Source organism: Myxine glutinosa, chromosome 11, assembly GCF_964187855.1.
Source record: "Myxine glutinosa chromosome 11, kmMyxGlut1.1, whole genome shotgun sequence".
Taxonomy (NCBI): Eukaryota; Metazoa; Chordata; class Myxini; order Myxiniformes; family Myxinidae; genus Myxine; species Myxine glutinosa.
In genome coordinates this window covers 116,614,429-116,631,207 of record NC_136271.1, presented here as the reverse complement: position 1 = coordinate 116,631,207, position 16,779 = coordinate 116,614,429, and positions in this window count along the sequence as shown.

Below are 16,779 nucleotides of genomic sequence, written 5' to 3'. Positions count from 1 at the left end.
CCTTACATCATTGCTCGAGACCAACATTTTTCTGATGTTACGCTGCAGGGCAACAATTTCTCAATTTTGGTTGCCCGAAGTCAAATTTTGGTTGCCCGGAAAAAAGAATCCCTGTTTTTTTGATTAACGTTCACTACAACAAATGGATAATTATACATGCCAATAGCTGTAAACTGGGAGTGAGCTCGCAGTGTTCGTAGAATCAGATGCACGTGACGGACGAACATGAGAATCTCCTTCAGCATCCTGTCTAATGGCAGGAATGTTCTGCTCTCAATGTTCCACTTCAACACCTTGTCTTTCAGCAGGTGAAAAACCCAGATTGAAACAGCTTTTCTGACTCATCATTACTTCGGATGTTGAGAATGATCTCTTGAGATGAAATGAAATTTCGCTTGGCACAGGTATAATCTCATTAAGTATTCACCCCTACAAGAGGTCATCAATCCAAAATGCAAAAGAGCAAGTTCAGATTAAAAGTAAGGAACAAATCTTTCAGCCAGCGTGTAGTCAATAACTGGAATAAACACCCCCAATATGTAGTTGAGGCTGTAAGCATCACTGTATTAAAAAAGAAAGAAAAAAAGCTGGATAATGGCTGGTCTCGATTTAGATTTCAGACCGCTAGTCCTTGGCGCATGCGCAGTTAAAAGATAACACAGAAGTACAGACCAGAATATTACAGGATACCATCTACTTTCCCATATAAACTGATATGATAAATACGAGTCTTTTCAATGAAAACATTAAGTGGGTCATACATACTCTGAGGGACGTCGGCTCGGATAACTCCGTGAGGTCAACGCGTCTATAAAAGCACCACAGACGCTGTCCGCAACATTCACCTCCGGCAGGATCCTTGCACCCAGTGTCGGTTTACCGTACCTGTGAGGTGACTGCAGCAGATGGGAACCGGCTGAGTAACGGATGTCAATTGGCTGAGCGAACCAACATAACACACTCCATACACTATCGTCTAGCATATACATCTAGCATATACCAATCAATCGATTTGGCTAATTACCCTCAGGAGAGCTATATTGTGACCAAAACCCAAGCAGGACAAGTTGAAACACAGTTTGATTCTCTATACGTCATGGGTTTACAGTGGCCTGCAAAAGTATAACACCCCCCCCCCCTCCCCCCACCTCCCCTCTTCCAAAGTTTTCACATTTTGATTCCACCTGAGCTTATTTCCTGATGCTTTCAAATCAAACTTAACATATCGAGTCTTCACAAACTTCTCCAAAGTGATAAAGATAAATAATGCAGATAAAATGTGAATAAGCACTTGGGCTAATTAACAGAGATTAACAAAGAAAATCAAATGATTCTCAGTTGCATAAATATTCAAACCCTTTGCCTAATTAACCCTAAATCATTTCAGGAGGACATTATTTATTTGCAAAGTTACAAAATAAGTGTAAGAGGTTTCACCTGCATGTAATTTGTGGTTTAACTTGGAAATTAAGCTCCCCCATGTATCTAAGGAGTTTAAAGGTGCAACTCACTTAGTCAACCAACAAGGCAAGCATGAAGACCAATGAACTTTCCAAATAAGTCAGATAAAAGTGGTGAAGAAGCACCGTTCAGGAGAGGGTTATAAGCAGATTTCAAAGCCACTCATTGTCCCGTTGAGTACGGTGAAATCCATCAAATGGAAGATGTATCATACTACCTGGACTCTACCCAGATCAGGTTGCCCATCCAAACTCAGCAGCCGGGCAAGCAGGAAACTGATTCGGGATGTCACTGCAAATCCAACAATGACTTTGAAAGATCTGCAAGGCTTTATGTCCGAGATGGGGTCAGTGTTCATCAATCAACAATATCCCATTTCCTTCTCAAAGCTGACCTCTATGGACAGGTGCCAAGAAAGAAGCCATTATTGAAAAAGACGCATCTAAAAGCTCGTATAAAGTTTGCAAAAAAGCATCTTAATGATAAATGCAGGCACGTGGAGAAAAGTTTTGTGGTTAGGAGAGGCAAGAATTGAACTTTTTGGTCGAAATTAAAAACGTTGCATTTGGTGACACCAAATTTTTGCAGTGTTTCAGCAGAAATTTATTAATTTTTATAAAAATATCCCTGTAGTTAGTTATAACAACAAAAACATTTTCTGTAAGCCCTGCTTACATGTATCAATATACCTACAAGGCTAAAACTCTATGCTAATTTACTTTTTGAACCTTCTAATGCGCTCCGGGCAGAACGGTCATTATTACCCAATTGCAATGACGCTTCGAATCACGTGGTTTCGTCTGCACGCGCTACAAGCACGCGCTGTTTTCGTTGCCGCTGGTGTTTTTATAGTCGCTGCTTTTGTCAAATTTTCTGGTGTTTTAGCTACAATATTGTGGTAATTAGTATTTGCGAACCTATATCAATAACCTTTTTGAGAATGAAGTAGTAATTATAGGAAAAGCTTAACTTGTGCGGTCAGCACTCTTTTGCTGAAGATGCATCGTGTGTGACATTTTTTGGAACTCTTGAGACAATGTTTTCTTTCTTTGCTGCTTCCACCAATCGATGGAATGTGTTAATTGACCATACTGGAGTGTCATTGAAAAGGCGATCAACAACACGCTGGAGTGCTCATCATGATGCAGTTAACCCAGTTAAAGAAAAGTTTGATAAGTTTGTGGCTGCGATTGAAGCTCTTTGTGATCCACATGAAAATTTGGACACAAGAGGAGCAGCACAAGGTCTTTTGCCTGCTGTCTGTGATTTCACTTTTCTGTGCTACCGGTACTTCTGGTGTGATGTACTTCAGGAAGTTAATCTTACACAGCAGTACCTGCAGACTAAGGGCTTAACTCTCGACAAGGTGGTGACAAAGCTAAGGTGCTAAGACTTTTTCTGCACGAGGAGCGTAGTTACCTAGTGGAGCATGCAATTGAACAGGCGCTTTTAAAATCAAACGAATATGGAATTGCAGTAGAGAGAAGAGCCAGGTTCAAGAGGAGGATGGCAGGGGAGCAGGCAAGCGATGCTGGACGCACTCTGCAAGAAGAAAATAAGAGGGCGATGCTCGAGTGCATTATTTTATTTATTTATTTTTGTATACAAGGTCGAGGCTCGTGAAAGAGCTAACATTAATCACACAGAAAGTCAAACCGACACATAAAACACAAAATAAGGGGAGCAGTAGACAAGATGGGGAGAGAAGGGGAAGGACACAAACACAACATTTGAGAGCAGGGACATCGTGAGAACTGTGGGAGGGAGAGGGCTTGGGGGGAGGTGGGAGAGGTATAAAACATATGGACACCGCAAGGACTTCCAGGAAAGAAGTTGGAATTTCAAAAAAAGTGTATCTGGGGTGAATTAGCGGGGGTAGAAAAGATCAAGGTTTTGGATGGGGGAAGATAAGAGATGGTGGTGAACAGCTGTTTTAAAGACCTGGAGGGAGGAGTGGGATTGAAGGGACTGGTGGAGTTTGTTCCAGAGGCGGGAGAAAAGAGGAATGAAAGAATGAAGGTGAGCAGAGAGCCGAGATTTTGGCAGTTTAACCATAAGAGGGTTGCTGGCAGATCTTGTGCGACCTGTAGGTATATTTGGGGGACAGAGCGCAGAGAGAGCTGGGGGAGCAAGGCCGGAGAGGAGTTGGTAGAAGAGAGAAAGACCACCAACCTGCCTGCGATGAGTGAGTGAAAGGCCCTCGGAGTTAGCTTCATCGCAGGAGATTCCAATGATTCTGAAAGCTTTGGTTTCAACAGCATGAAGCCGAGCTAGGTGTGAGGCAGGAGCACCGGCCCAGAGGGGGGAACAGTATTCCATTGAGCTGCGGATGAAAGCCTTGTATGTGGTGAGGAGCTCAGGTGTGCCAAGGAAGGACTTCGCACGACGGAGGATGCCCAGTCGGCGACTGGCTTTGGATGCCAGCTTGGAAATGTGGTTTTCCCAAGAAAGATCATGGCAGATAGCGAGACACAAAAGCTTGAGCGACAGAACATCTTGGAGAGGATTGTTGAGAAAGTAGATGGGAGGGTTTTCCAGTCGGTCTTTTCGGAGAGACATAGTAAGAGTGCGAGATTTGTCAGGATTGAAAGACATGTTTCACTTGTTTGACCAGTCTGTGATTTTGTCCAGGTCTGCAGAGAGTGAGGAGGCTGCAGACTGCCGATCTGAGGGATGAGGACTGGAGCGGCAGAGAGTGGAGTCATCAGCAAAGATATAGAGAGGATTTTCCAGAGAGTTGGAGAGATCATTGATGAAGACCAGAAAAAGCACAGGGCCCAGAACACTATCTTGGGGAACTCCAGCCAGAACAGGCAGGGGAGATGAGAGAAATCCATTCAAGGCCACACGTTGACTATGACCAGAGAGGAAGTCCGCAAGCCATGCGTGGAGATTTCCATGGATACCATAGGAGGAGAGTTTGGTGAGCAGAGCTGGGTGCCAGACCGTATCGAAGGCACGTGATATGTCAAGGGAGACAGCTCTGATTTCCTGTTTGGCATTGAGGACCTCCATCCATTGTTGAGACAGCAGAAGCAACATGTCCAGAGTAGAATGACATGGTCTGAATCCAAATTGATGATCAGAGATCAAGCCATTGGAGAAGAGGAAGGATTTGATATTTGAAGCAATGATGGTTTCCATGACTTTGCTGATAATTGGGAGCAGGCTGATTGGTCTGTCGTTGCAAGGATCTGTTTTTGCAACTTTTTTGTGTAAAGCGGTAATGTTTGCTGATTTCCAAGATGCTGACAGATGACCTTGAATAAAAGAGAGGGTGAAAAGAACAGAGAGAGGGTGAGATAGAGCGGCAGAGCAGGATTTTAGGACCCGTGTGCTGATGCCTTCTGGTCCAGTTGCAGAATCAGAGTCGAGGTTTGACAAAAACTTCTCCACCTTCTCAGGAGAAAAGGACACAGAGTCCAGGAGCAGTTGGGTTCGAATGGGTAAGGTGGGAACAGAGAGGGATGGGTTTGGGACACAAGATTTTGAGGCAAACACAGAGTTGAGGCATTCGGCTTTGTCACGTGTGGTGTCAACTGTGTAGCCATTTTAGGTAAGGGAGGGGATGGAGTACAAACACCAGAAACGGATTTGACCAGATGCCACCAGGATTTGGAGGAAGGAGATTTCATTCTTCAGTGTGGAGAGATGGTGCTTCCTGGCACTCCTGAGGGTAGACACACACTTGTTCCGAGCTTGGTGGAAGGAACTGAGATTGCCTTCAGTTGGATTTGTCTTCCAAGAGGCAAAGGCAAGTTGTTTCAGGGCAAATGCCTCACCACAAGATTCAGTGTACCATGGACGGGAGGAAGGGTAAGACAACTGAAGACGAGATGGGATAAATCTGTGCATGAGAGAGAGCAGTTTGCTTTGGAAGAATTCCCAGGAAGAATTGATGTCAGAAGCATTAGAGATGGGAGACCAGTCCAGATGATTGATGGCTGCTTGAAGACCGTGCCAGTCGGCCTGAGTGAAATGACAGACTCGTCGACGCTGAGGAGGCTCTCTGAGAATGGCCAGAGAGATGTCCACTTTAACAAGGACATGGTCAGAAGAACCGATTGGAGCAGAAGAAGAGCAGCAGACATTTGCCGGGAAGTTTGTCATAACCAAGTCTAGAAGAGAAGATACTCCATTGACTGAGATCCGGGTCGGGAAATTGACAGATTGTGTCAGTCCCAATGAGTCACAGACGTCCTTTGCTGAGGTGCCATGGCTGGTGAGAGAGGAACCCACAACCAGCCAGCTGGCATGATGACAGTTGAAGTCGCCACATATGAGGAAGAGAGAGTTTGGATGAGTTGATAGAAGTTGGTTCATGTTGTCAGACAGCGAAATGTAAATGGAGTCATCACTGTTTGGAGAACGGTACAGAACACATATCAACAAAAGGTGGGAGCGGAGAGGAAGCCGTAGCCAGAGGTACTCCTGGGGGTGAGGGCAGTGCAGGGAGAGTGAGGAAGAGAGTTTTTGATAAAGATAGCAACCCCACCACCAGGACGAGGCTCAGGTCTATCATAGCATAGGAGGGAGTAACCAGGACGATATATTAAGGAATCAGAGACATCTTGAAGGAGGAACGTTTCTGTTAAGCAGATCAAGTCTGGATTGTCAGAATCAACCTGAATGGAGAGATCAATCAGGTTTGAGCGAAAGCATTGATCGCTTTCATTCTGAACTCCAGATCAGATCAAGAGCCATCAAGGAAGTTGCAGCCATGTTTGATGCTGTTCAAGTGAAGAGTCTCATATCTGCCACTGAAGAAGAGTTAAAGGTGTCCATTCCAAAATTGACCACTTTCTATGATGAGGTATCCGAGAGTGAGCTGTTAATAGAAATACCAAGGCTGAAAAGGCACCTGAAAGCAGCAGAGATTGATCTGGAAGAAGCCAAAGATTGGGCAACATTAGACGTTTTGACATTCATAGCTGAATGGGACTTCCTAGAATCTCTCCCAACCCTTTCACGAAGCCTAAAATCATTTCTGACGATCTGTGTGTCTGTGGCTTCATGTGAGAGGAGCTTTTCAAAGCTGAAACTTATAAAGAACTATTTGCGATTTACCACGGGACAGTCGAGGCTTTCCGATCTTGCGATATTATCAATTGAAAGTGAGTTGGCGAAAGGTATCGATTTCGATGAAGTGATTCACAAGTTCGCAGCTTTGAAGACCAGGAAAGGAAAGTTCTGAATTAGTCGAGATGTTCACCAAGTGCTGAAATGCTTGTGTATTTGTTCCTGTTTATTTTTATGGTATTATTTCATTCATGAGTATATTTACATATGCATTTGTCTACAAGTTCTACATTATTTGGGCCGTTATTGATTATGCAAACCGAATCCATTAATGTATCTCATGTAACAATAAAGTTTAACGTTAAAATCAACATAATTTTGATGGAGTTCTTAAACGTTTTTACTTCGAATTCTATTGTTTTCTTACCGAATTTTCACTTTAACCACATTAAACTATGTAAATGTAAATACATTTAGGCTGTGCGTATGATATTGTAATTTACAGGTGTAATTTTAATTTTGCTAGTTGTTTATGTCACTACTATTGCCATTACATTCAGTGATATACGGGAATTACGATTTACAAGTAACATTAGTACAAAAAAACATTACTGAGGATTCTGTATGGTCTGGTACGGGAGGAGGTCCATGGGGGGTGGGGGGGGGGGGGGGGGTGACACCATGAGTTCCCGCACTGGGTGACACCAACCCTAGTGACGCCACTGAGCCGAGCTGAGCCGAGCTGCAAGAGCTTCTTTTTTATTTTTTTTATTTTTTTATTTTATACAACATCGAGGCTCGTGAAATAGCTAACATCAATCACAAAAACAAAAACAAATGGACACATAAAACATATAATAAGGGGAGTGGTAGACAAGATGGAGAGAGAGGGGAAGCACACAAACACAACATTTGAGAGCAGGGACATCGGGAGATCTGTGGGAGGGAGAGGGCTTGGTGGGAGGAGGCGTGGGAAGGGGGGGGGGGGGAGAGGTAAAAAAAAAAACACATGGACACTGCAAGGACTTCCAGGAAAGAAGTTGGTATTTCAAAAAAGTGGATCTGGGGTGAAATTAGCAGGGGTAGAAAACATCAAGGTTTTGGATGCGGGAAGATAAGAGATGGTGATGAACAGCTGTTTTAAAGAGCTGGAGGGAGGAGTGGGATTGAAGAGAGTTAGGGAGTTTGTTCCAGGGGTGGGAGAAAAGAGGAATGAAAGAGAAAGTGAGCAGAGAGTCTTGATTTTGGCAGTTTAACCATAAGAGGGTTGCTGGCAGCTTGGTCCATGTTATGAGCTGTAAGATCTTGGTCCATATTTATGTCATGAGCCAGCTGGCCAAGATCTCTGTAGGCCTCAAAAGCATGCAGGTCAGCTAAGTGGGCCAAGCAGGGAAGTCCTGAGGGCATTCGAGGCCGGAAATTGACATCGTGGTATACTCTTTGCTTCCTATCACTAACCAGGTTTTTTTCAATCCAGTTACCGGTAGCTACCTGACCAGCCACTTCACAGACCCTCACGTTGGCTAACAGCCGCCTATGTAGTACCTTATCAAATACCTTCTCAAAGTCTAGTTGCACTACATCCTCTGGGCTTCCCTCATCCACCCAATCAGAAACTACTTCAGAGAACTGTAATAAATGTGTTAAACTTAACAGAGTCCTTGCACACACTATGTTATGGTTATTTGTCCCGAAATGGTTTCCTTCGTCCACCTCCTCCACCATATTGGGATCGTTACTTAAAAGGAGGTCTAACACTGCACTCCCTCTGGTGGACCTATCGGCAAACTGGGTTAAAAAGCAATCCTGGGCCTCATCTGCTCTGCCCTTTCCCTGTTGCTGGACCCAATCTATCCCTGGCACTAGTTTTGGCCGCTAATGTGAGCTTTGAACATTGAGGAGGACGATGTTATGAGTTGTTGTTGTCGTTGTCGCTGTCGTTATTGTTGTTACCCTCGTCAGAGGAGAGGGCATTGCATTTGGGTTCGTTTGTCTATCTGTCTGTCGGTTTGTATGCACAGAATAAGTATGCTTTTCTCTGCAACCGTTTGTCCTATTCGCAGGAAATTTTCAACATAGGTGTGCCTCCCCTGTAGAATGTTTTAATGATAATTATGACGTCATAGGTCACGTGGTACGGGCGCCACCTTGGAAAAACCAAAACAAATTTGCACTAATATATCTCCGAAAGCACTGTGTAGAAAAAATTGAGACATGGCTCATTGTAAAGAACTCTCCATGGGGAATAACATATGTTAACAAGAAAGAACAATCAGAGATTGCATGGAGATCCTCACCAGGACATGTTTTCGTGGGTTTTTTAAAAGGCTTTGTGTTAAAAGAAATATGGTGGCCGAACCACGTGACCGATGACGTCATCATTTAAAAAAAATTTTCTCCACCAATCTCTAGATGATGCTCAAGAAATTTCATCTTGATCGATGAAGTTTTGCACTTGTCGAATTATGATGTCATAATGGAGGCACCTATGACATCATCATTAACATATGTTATTCCCAATTAACATTTGTTATTCCCACCCACCCTATATATATAGGGTGGGTGGGAAGTCGCTCCCTATTTTAGATTGGAAAAAAAAGTCGAAGATTATCAATTTATTTGAAAAGAAGTAATTTGAAAAGGTAGGCACAAAGGTTAAGTTTTCTCTAGAATTCAATGTGGGCTCCAACTCTTGCCACCAGCTTCTGGAGCCGCCCAGGAATGGCGTCCACTGACTTCAGTAGGAACTCCGGCGGGATGGAAGACATGACTTCCCGAATACGGTCCTCCAGTTCTTCCAATGTCCTCGGTTTGGTGCGGTACACTTCTTCCTTTGCCCACCCCCAAAGAAAGAAGTCGCACGGTGTCAAGTCGGGGCTCCTGGCTGGCCATTCATTTGGACCACGACGACCCATCCAACGCCCTGGGAAGTTGACATCCAGCCAGTCACGAACGACATGAGCAAAATGCGGAGGGGTGCCATCTTGCATAAATATCAGATCGTCGATATTCTCCCATGTGCTGACAACCGGCCAGACCTCGTCTCGCAACATAGCCAGGTACCGCTCAGCATTCATGGTGTTGCGCAGAAGGAACGGGCCCACAACCTTATCCGAGGTCATACCACACCACACCGTTACCTTTGGCCGATTCTGCATTTTTTTCAGCGCAAACCACAGGATCCTCTCCTGCCCAGTAGTGGCAGTTGTGACGGTTGACAAAGCCTCCGACGTGGAACACCGCCTCGTCGCTCCAGAGGATGTTGCGGAAGAGAGGGGGCCAGTCTTCATGCCAAGCCAGCATGATTTCCCCGAACTCCATGCGAATGTCGCAGTCTTCGTCCGAGAGAGATTGGCAGTAGTGCGGCTTCTACGCACGCCATTTCAGCTCCTTCTTCAGCACAGTTCGCACTGTCTCCGGGGCCGTGGAGGTCGATGGGCGACCACTCCTTCGAGCATCTGCCACAGACCCCGTGGTCATGAGCTTCGAGTGACAATTCTTGATTGTTTTCGGGTCCACTTGGGCACGTGGTCCGCGAATGGCCCGCCACCATCTTTGAACTTGAACCACAGATTGCCAAACTTCGTACCGTGCCGCCAACTGAGCACGCTCCTGCACTGTTAAACGCTGAGCCATGTGAGGGTTTAATCTGAAATGGGAAAAAGAGTAGCGTTAAAATTGTACAACGTTACAGAACACAGCACAATAATATATAGTAATACACTCGCATTTTATACATAATTTATAAGTACTTTAAAATAGGGAGCGACTTTCCACCCACCCTGTATATATATATATATTTAAATTACAATACCGGTACTGAATTCAGTTTTATAAAGAGTACGTAATGTGTCACGTGCCTGATGAAAGTGGGGTTGTACAAAATAATGAAAGAATGTAAAAAAGCACAACAATATACACGTCACAAACACGTCCTGGTGAGGGTCTGCAATCTCTCATTACTCTTTCTTGTTGTAGTTGTGTTGTTGGTGCTGTTGTTGTTGGTGGTGCTCTTGTTATTGTTGGTGCTTTTGTTGTTGGTGCTATTGTTGTTGGTGCTGTTGTTGTTGGTGCTGTTGTTGGTGGTGGCGCTGTTGTTGTTGGTGCTGTTGTTGTTGGTGCTCTTGTTGTTGGTGCCCTTGTTGTTGTTGTTGGTGGTGATGTTGTTGTTGCTGTTGTTGGTGGTTCTCCTGTTGTTGTCGGTGCTCTTGTTGGTGCTCTTGTTGTTGGTGCTCTTGTTGTTGGTGGCACTGTTGTTGGTGGTGCTGTTGTTGGTGGTGCTCTTGTGGGTGGTGCTCTTGTTGTTGTTGGTGCTCTGGTTGTTGTTGGTGCTCTTGGTGTTGTTTGATATGACGATCGCCGGGTGGATGCGGAAATAAATCAGTTGATCGTGAACCTTCGTCTGGCTCATTACCATCCCCAAAAACAATATTATTGAGGATTAATTTATTAAAGTGTAAATGACCCGATCTTCATGGGGTGACTCAACAATTGTGAGGATAAATATGGTCGAGTAAATATATTTTGCCTTTGTGGCGGACACGAAAGCTCACTGGCGCGAGGGCATCATTCCGCGCACCAAGTGGGCGGCGGCCACGCCCGAGGGGTAGGCGTGGCCGCGGGATATACACCGGCGCGCAGCCCGGAACGCTCCAGTGTTACAGTGGAGCTCTTGAATAAAGACTCTTACAACTTACCGCGTTGTCCGCTTCCTCCTTGCTTACAAGCAGCGCGCGTAACACCGCACTTTATTGGTGACCTCCGACGTTCTGGTCAGCCGACACTGACCACCCGAACCCACCACAGCCATGGCAACCAACGCGGTAGCAATAAAGCTCCCCGAGTTCTGGGAAGCTCAGGCGGAGATCTGGTTCCTGCAGGCCAAAGCCCAGTTCAGGCTTCGACGCATCACGGCGGACGAGACACGCTACTGCCACGTGGTCGCCTCCCTCGGGGCCGGCGCGGCCGCCCGCGTCGTGTCGGTCCTGAGGAACCCACCGGCCGACGACAGGTACGAGGCGATCAAGCGTCTCCTCCTCGCCACGTTCGGCCTCACGGTGGACGCACGGGCCGATCGCCTCTTGGACCTCCCCAAGCTCGGAGACACGCGGCCGTCGGTCCAAATGGACCATATGCTGTCGCTCATGGGCGACGAAACCCCGAACGCTCTATTCCGGGCGTTATTTCGACGCCAGCTGCCGGCACGAGTACGCATCGCGTTGGCTGGTTCCGCGACAATGGAACCCTGCGCGCTTGCGGCCGAGGCCAACAAGTTCTACGCGGCTTTGGACACGCAGGCGAGTTTCGGTGCGGCCGTAGCGGCTCCCGAGCCCGAAACTGCTGCGGGTGCCCACCCCTACTACGCGACGCACCGCGTAGCCGCTGAACCTCCTGCGGGTGCCCACCCCTGATCCGAGGGGCGCCTCGTGGTGGCTGCCACACCCCACCCACCACCACCGCGGAAACCGCGGCCTCCGGCTTCGCCGCAAACCTGGTGCCATTTCCACGCTAGGTTCGGCCACGAGGCTCGGCAATGTCGGGAAACGCCCGGGCCGGCCCTCGGTAGTGGCACCGAGCGCCGGCCGATTAAACAGCCTCCTGTACATAATGGACACCTTATCCGGGCGCCGTTACCTGTGCAACACGGGAGCGCAGGTGAGTGTCGTTCCCGCCGGTACGTCCGACAAGCAGTCCGCGGGCGGGGGCCCCGCGCTGCTTGCTGCCAACGGTACGCCCATTCGCACGTACGGAAAACGCTGCCTTTCTCTGCGGTTCGGAGGGCAGGTTTTCCGATGGTCGTTCATGACTGCCGACGTGCCTATGGCACTGCTCGGCGCGGACTTCCTCTGTGCCAATGGCCTGTTGGTCGACGTCAAGCACAGGAGGCTTGTCCAGGCTGAGACGTTCAGCTCGCTCGCTTGCGCACTGCCCGCCTCGTTGAGCAGCTCACGGAGCGGCTCATCGAGCGGCTTGCTGAGCGGTTCGGTTCCGGCCAGGTTCATCTGCACGCTTCCGGCAGCGGATGAATTCACCCGCCTCCTCGCCCGTTTCCCGGCCCTCACGAGGCCCACCTTCTCGGCGGGGACCGTCAAGCACGGGGTGGAACATCACATCCCCACCGCCGGGCCACCGGTCTACGCCCAGGCATGCCGCCTCGAGCTGACGAAGCTCGCGGTTGCTAAAGCGGAGTTTGCTACGCTGGAGCGGCTCGGCATCGTGCGGCGCTCCGAGAGCGCTTGGGCGTCGCCGCTCCACATCGTGCCCAAGCCCGGCGGGGGATGGCGACCGTGCGGGGACTACCGCCGTCTCAACGACGCCACCACCCCCGAACGCTACCCCGTCCCCCATATTCAGGACTTTTCCGCCCGCTTGGCGAATATGTCCTTCTTCTCGAAGGTGGACCTCATACGCGGTTACCACCAGGTCCCCGTCAGGCTGGAGGACATCCCGAAGACGGCTGTCATCACGCCGTTCGGTCTTTTCGAATTTCTTTGGATGCCCTTCGGTTTGAAGAATGCGGCTCAGGCGTTCCAGCGCCTCATGGACAGCGTCTTGCACAACTTGGATTTCGTCTACGTCTATCTGGATGACATCCTCGTCGCAAGCGCGTCCCGCGAAGAGCACCTACACCATCTCCGCACGCTCTTCGAACGTCTGGGCCAGCACGGCCTGATCGTGAACCCCGCCAAGTGCCAGTTCGGTGTCGCCGAAATCGACTTTTTGGGGCACCGCGTCACCAGGCACGGGGCCGTCCCCCTACCGGCCAAGGTGGAGGCAGTGAAGGGGTTTCCGTGCCCCCGCACGATCAGGGGGCTCCAGGAGTTCCTGGGCATGGTAAACTTTTACCACCGTATCCTGCCCCACATCGCCCAGCTCCTGCGCCCCCTGCACGAGGCCCTCCGAGGGACGCCGGGCAAAGGTGACGTCACCTCGACCGAGCAGATGGACGCGGCGTTGGTGGGCGCGAAGCTTGCCTTGGCTAACGCCACCATGCTCGCGCACCCGGCGCCCGATGCACCGATCGCCCTCACCACCGACGCCTCGGACTACGCGGTGGGCGCGGTGCACGAGCAATGGGTGCGTGGAGCTTGGCAACCGCTGGCGTTCTTCAGCCGGCAGCTTCGCCCGCCCGAACGCCGGTACAGTACCTTCGACCGCGAGTTGCTCGGGCTCCACCTGGCGGTCAGGCACTTCCACCATCTGCTCGAGGGCCGTGCGTTCACGGCCTTCGTCGACCACAAGCCACTGGTGTTTGCGATGGGCAAGGTCACCGAGCTGTGGTCGGCCCGGCAGCAGCGTCACCTCTCGGCCGTGTCCAAATACACGACGGACATCCGGCACGTATTGCCTTTCCCGGTCCGTTGCCCACACGGTCCACCTCGGCATCGACTATGCCCGGATGGCGGCGGACCAGGCCGCCGACCCCGACGTCCAGGCCTTGCAGACCACCGTTAGGGGCCTCCGCGTCACCGAGGTGCCGTTCAACGGCGTGGGCATGGCCCTCTGGTGCGACGTCTCCCTCGGGTGGCCTCGCCCCATCGTGCCTGCGGGCTGGCAGCGCCGGATTTTCGACTCCATCCACGGCCTGTCCCACCCGGGCACGAGGGCCTCCCAGAGGTTTATCGCCGACAAGTTTGTCTGGCATGACCTCCGGAAGGCCGTCCGCGGCTGGGCCAGGACGTGCCTCGCGTGCCAGCGCGCGAAGGTGCACCAACACACCCAGGCCCCATTGGCCCCGTTTGCGGTGCCGGAATGTCGGTTTGACCACGTTCACGTGGACCTGGTGGGACCTCTGCCCCCCTCCCGGGGTTTCACCAACGTCCTGACCATGATGGACCGCACCACCCGGTGGCCGGATGCCGTGCCTTTGGCATCAACGACGGCGGCGGACGTCGCGCAGGCGTTCATCGCCACCTGGGTCGCCCGGTTCGGCGCCCCCTCGGACATCTCGTCCGACCGCGGCCCCCAGTTCACCTCGGAGCTCTGGGGGGCGGTTGCGCGGGGGCTCAGGGTCCAGCTGCACCACACCACGGCCTACCACCCCCAGGCTAACGGCCTGTGCGAGCGGTTCCACCGCTCATTGAAGGCCGCGCTCCGGGCGACCCTCCGCGACGGCGGCTGGGTCGACAGGCTCCCCTGGGTGCTGCTGGGCCTCCAGACGGCACCCAAGGACGACCTGCGCGCATCCGTCGTGGAGTTGGTCTTCGGGCAACCGCTGCGGGTGCCGGGCGAGTTCCTCCCCGACTCCACGGCACCATGGTCCGCGGCGCAGGAGCGCTCCGCGCTGCAGGAGACCGCCCAGAGGTTCGCCCCGGTGCCCACGGCGCACCACGGGCACCCACCTACGCACGTCGCCCCGGAGCTTCGCACCGCGGAGTACGTCTTCGTCCGGCACGACGCCCACCGGACACCACTGTGGCCCCCGTGTGACGGGCCTTTCCGCGTGCTGGAGACCGGGGTGAAACATTTCACCTTGGACATCGGCGGCACTCCTGACCGGGTCTCCATAGACCGCCTCAAGCCGGCCCACCTCGACGTGGACCACCCACCGCCGGTGGCTCATCCCCCGCGTCGGGGCCGCCCACCGGCGGGAGGACCCCCAGCACCGCCCGGCCCCGCCGGCACGCCGCCCCCCGAGCCTGCACCCATCCCGGGTGCAGCCGGAGGCATCCCAGCTGGCATCCCTGCACCCCGGACGCCGCCAGTCGCCAGAGGGCGCTTCGGCCGGGTCATCCGTTTGCCCCGCAAACTGGCCCTCCAGGTGCGCGGGAATTCTGGGGGGGCGCGTGTGGCGGACACGAAAGCTCACTGGCGTGAGGGCATCATTCCGCGCACCAAGTGGGCGGCGGCCATGCCCGAGGGGTAGGCGTGGCCGCGGGATATACACAGGGCGCGCAGCCCGGAACGCTCCAGTGTTACAGTGGAGCTCTTGAATAAAGACTCTTACAACTTACCGCGTTGTCCGCTTCCTCCTTGCTTACATGCAGCGCGGCGCGTAACACCGCGCTTTACCTTCATGATTTGTTTATATCATTGACAGGATGCTATTACTATTACTACCGGTATTATTCTTTGTGCTGAAGTGTGGTGCTGCGCACACACAACTTGCTTGCCAAAGAGGTAGGCCACAACGCATTTGTTAAAACAAAAGAGTCTTTATTTTGAAAGCTCGAACTGCAGCACTGAGCGGGCTCGAGCTTAGAGCCCGCATATATGTGCCAAGGCCATGCCTAGTCCCAGGGCGTGGCCGATCGGTTGAAGGGCGGGGCATGCGCCATCGGTCCCCACCTGGGCGCTCGCGCCACCCACTGGTGCGCGGATTTATTGCCCCTTGTGCCCGCCACACGCGCCCCCCCCCAGAATTCCCACGCACCTGAAGGGTGAGTTTGCGGGGAAGCCGGATGACCCGGCCGAAACGCCCCCTGGCGATGGGTGCAGGGCTGGGGGGTAGCGGGCCGGCGGGGCTGAGGGGTGCCGGGGGTCCGACTGCCGGGGGGCGGCCTCGAAGCGGAGGCAGAGCTGCTGGCGGGGGTGCCGGTGGTCCGACCGCCGGGGGGCGGCCTCGACGCGGAGGCAGCGCTGCCGGTGGGGGGTGGTCCGGATCGAGGTGGGCCGGCTTGAGGCGGTCCACGGAAATGCGATCCGGGGCACCGCCGATGTCGACTGTGAAAAACTTGTCACCGGTCTCCAGCACGCGGAAGGGCCCGTCGTACGGGAGCCGTAGCGGTGCCCGGTGGGCGTCGTGCCGGATGAACACGTACTTTGCCGTGCGAATCTCCGGGGCGACGTGGGAAGGCGGGCAACCGTGGTGTGCCGTTGGCACCGGGGCGAACCTCCGGGCGGTCTCTTGGGGCGGAGCGCTGTTGCGCCGCGGACTAAGGAGCCATGGATAAATTCACCCGGTACCCGCAGTGGTTGCCTGAAGACCAGCTCCACCGAGGACGCGCGCAGGTCGTCCTTGGGCACCGTCCTGAGGCCCAGCAGGACCCAGGGGAGCCTGTCGACCCAGCCGCCGTCGTGGAGGCTGGCCCGGAGCGCGGCCTTCATGGAGCGATGAAAGCACTCGCACCGGCCATTGGCCTGGGGGTGGTAGGCCGTGGTGTTGTGTAGTTTCACCCCAAGCCCTTGCGCCACCGTGGCCCAGAGCTCCGAGGTGAATTGGGGGCCGCGGTCGGACGAGATGTCCGGGGGGGCACCGAACCGGGCAACCCAAGTGGCGATAAAGGCTTGCGCCACCTCAGCCGCAGACGTCGCCGCCAATGGGACAGCCTCCGGCCACCGCGTGGTGCGGTCGACCAT